This window comes from Desmodus rotundus, chromosome 11 (assembly GCF_022682495.2).
Source record: "Desmodus rotundus isolate HL8 chromosome 11, HLdesRot8A.1, whole genome shotgun sequence".
Classification (NCBI taxonomy): Eukaryota; Metazoa; Chordata; class Mammalia; order Chiroptera; family Phyllostomidae; genus Desmodus; species Desmodus rotundus.
The window spans coordinates 24,222,484-24,225,650 of record NC_071397.1 but is presented as its reverse complement, the minus strand read 5'-3'; the positions used below and the strand labels follow the sequence as shown (position 1 = coordinate 24,225,650).

The window sequence follows — 3,167 nt, the reverse complement described above, 5'->3', positions numbered from 1 at the left end:
AAAGTGGAAACTAAACCAACTGCTAGGGGAAACAATGAGAACTGCCCAGCTGAAGTGCGGCAGCTGGGTGCAGCTGACAGGAGATAACCGAGCAAACTGGAAGGATCGCGATCGTCTTCTTCCTCCTAGTTTGTGTTGTTCCATTATTTGGCAGAACCTAACAGGGAGCTGGGTGACAAAGGAAAAATGTGATTACAGGAACCCAGCCTCAGCCTCAGAAGGCCAAATATAGAAGGGTGGGTTTGATTTTGAGAGGTTGTTAATAATCAGTACCATATGCATACAATTCAGCTGGGTAACTTATTTACAGTTGAGATACCTTGAGATACACACCTGAAATTTTGATTCAGTAGTTTTAGAGTGTGGCCCAGAAATCCTCATTTCTCCAAAGAAACCATGAATAATCTGATTCAGGGGCTCTTTAAATCACACTCTCAGAAACACTGCTTTAGTTTTTTTCCAAGCTAAATTCCTGAATCAAGTTAGAACAAGAGATTGTGAAATGTTCATCCCCACTAATTTAGTTCTCTGAGACAAATACTTATGCTCATGAATTAATTTTGCTTCCTTATTTTTTTTCCACTTTAAGAAATGCTAATATAAAGAATGCCTCTGTGGTATCTACAAAAACTGCAATTGAAAGTTTTACTCATTATGATGTTCAATATCTGTTTTTTTTGCATCCATATATAATTCCTCCTATAATTTAATTCCAGGACAATAAAAATACATCTTTTTACATTTGTTTGTGTTCGTTCTCTTTTAGACAAAAGGAAATACAAAAAATAACACTGAATTTCTCTTTTGCTTTAGCTGCCAGGAAGCTTGAAGTTCTGTTTTGATCATTTTGTTTTTATATTTTTTAAAGTTATAAGTTGTTTCACAGTTTTAGTAAGTTTTTTTGTTTGGTTTCACATTTAATTTTGCTGGAGACAGGCTGGATACAAATAAATACAATAATTAAAACTACCATATTTGTATAATGCACACTTTTTACCTCAAATTTTTGAGGGAAAAATAAAGGTGCACATTATACATGGGTAGTATTAATTCCTTCTCTATGTAAATGTTTTTAATTCTTTTATTTGTGCTTATGCATTAAAAGTATAACTCTAGAAAGTAATAATGATATCTGTATGCAAAATAATACCCTGGAATACAATAATCAGTTTTGTTGAACTTATGACGGACTTGTAATGAAAGCAGTTTTGGCCAACAATTCGACAAAATAAAATGAATTGTGGCGTATTGTTATCCACAGAGTAAGATAGATGATGCTGATTGTTATCCACTTGGTAAGATAGGTGATGTGGACTTAATTACCAAAGGGTGAACAGTGTGACATTTCTCTTTGTACACTTTAGGTGGGAGAAATTATTCGAAAAATCCCTTAGAAAATGTTAAAATGGTATTCATACAGTGCAAGCTTTAAACTAAAAGTTATTAAATATAGTAAAAAGTATGACAACAGAACTGCCAAGAGACACTGTGGACCTCCTCCCTCGGAGAGTGTCATCAGATTATGGAGGCAACAGGAGGAAAAGCTTCTTCAGATGACAAGACAGAAGGCGATGCCCGGGAAACTTCCAAAGTGGCTGGAGGTGGAGCAGGAGGTAAAGACCTGGATTCTGGAGCAGTGTCAAACTGGGATCTTGGTCAAACTGTTTTGACCAAGATGATACAAGATGAAGGTAAGAGGATTGCAAAAGAAAATAACATGATGATTTCTCAGGGACACCTACCTGGTGCTTTAACTTTATGAAGACAGAAGGTTTGAGCATGAGGACCTGAATGAAACTTGCCCCAAAACTTCCAGCAGTCTACGAGAATTAAGTTTTGGAATTTAATCCTTATGTTATAAATCTTTGAAAGGCTTGCAGCTGTCCCAAATCACCAATATGATGAGGTCTCACTCACATTTGATGTACTATGCAACAAAACTGTGGGCGTCAAAAGAGCATAGACCTTGGCTGTTAAAACTGCTGGTCGTGAGAAAACACATCTCACCATTGTTCTAGCCTGCTGTGCAGATGGGACAAAGCTACTACCTATGATCATCTTTAAAAGAAAAGCATTTCCGAAAAAAAAGATTCCAAGTGGAGTCATTGTCCAGGTGCATGAAAAGGATGGATGAATGAAAAAGGCACGAAAATCTGGTTTAACAAAGTCTGGTCATGAAGTCCTGGAGGATTACTTAAAAAACCAGCTTTGCTGGTTTTGATCCCTTTAAAGCCCTTGTTACACAAAGTGCAAAAGCAATCTCAGCAGACTTGAAAATCCAATTTGCAGTGATACCTGGTATGCTAACCAGCCAACTGCAACCTCTTGATGTGTCAGTAGACAAGCCCGTTAAAGTCCTAATGAAGAAAGAGTGGACATCACAGATGCAGTCAGCTGGTAATGATTAAACACCTACAGGCAGAATCAAGGAAGCATCCACCACCAAGGTTTGTGATTGGATCCTAAGATCGTGGAACGGTGTTGAGAAGGAAGTGGTGGTGAAGTTGCCTAAAAAATGTGGCATCAGCAATGCTGTGGATGGAACTGAGGATGATGAAATTTACCAGGATGAGGAAAGTGACTCTTGATGCTTCCCATTGCTTGCTTTGCTGATCTAAAGCTTCCATTGCAGCAGTTTTGGAGAGAATAACAAAGAACTCTGGCATTTGACAACACCTCAGCCTATTCCATCTGAGTTCTAACTAGCGTCTCCTTGAAAATTATTTACCACATGGACTATTTATTTGTTGCTTATCATCTTTTTCTCTCACTAGAATTAAAAAAAAAATATGGAATGCTTCACAAATTTGCATGTCATCCTTGTGTAGGGGCCATGCTAATCTGAATTGTTCCAATTTTAGAATGTGCTGCATCTCACTAAAAAAATTTTTTTAGCAGATAGGTGGTGATCCCTTTTATATCATAGATATGATTTATGGAGCTTTTACCCTTATAACTATGAAAATTATTTAGCAAAACTCAAATAAATAACAGAAACAATAGTTTAAATTGGCAGGATAGCTCTTGAAATGTTTGGAGAAAATGTGATGTAAAATCTCATAAAATCAGAAGAGCATAAATGTAGCATTGAAATAAGGAAAATCAAGAGTGTACTGTGGAGAACAAAGGAGTTAGCCAACTGCTTAACAAAGGTTCTATCTATCTGA

General features: G+C 36.8%; 1 pseudogene; it reads right to left on the bottom strand.

Moving 5' to 3' along the window:
• Positions 1–2,783: 2,783 nt before the first annotated feature.
• LOC112319378 (U6 spliceosomal RNA) lies at positions 2,784–2,878 on the bottom strand (annotated as a pseudogene).
• Positions 2,879–3,167: the final 289 nt, after the last annotated feature.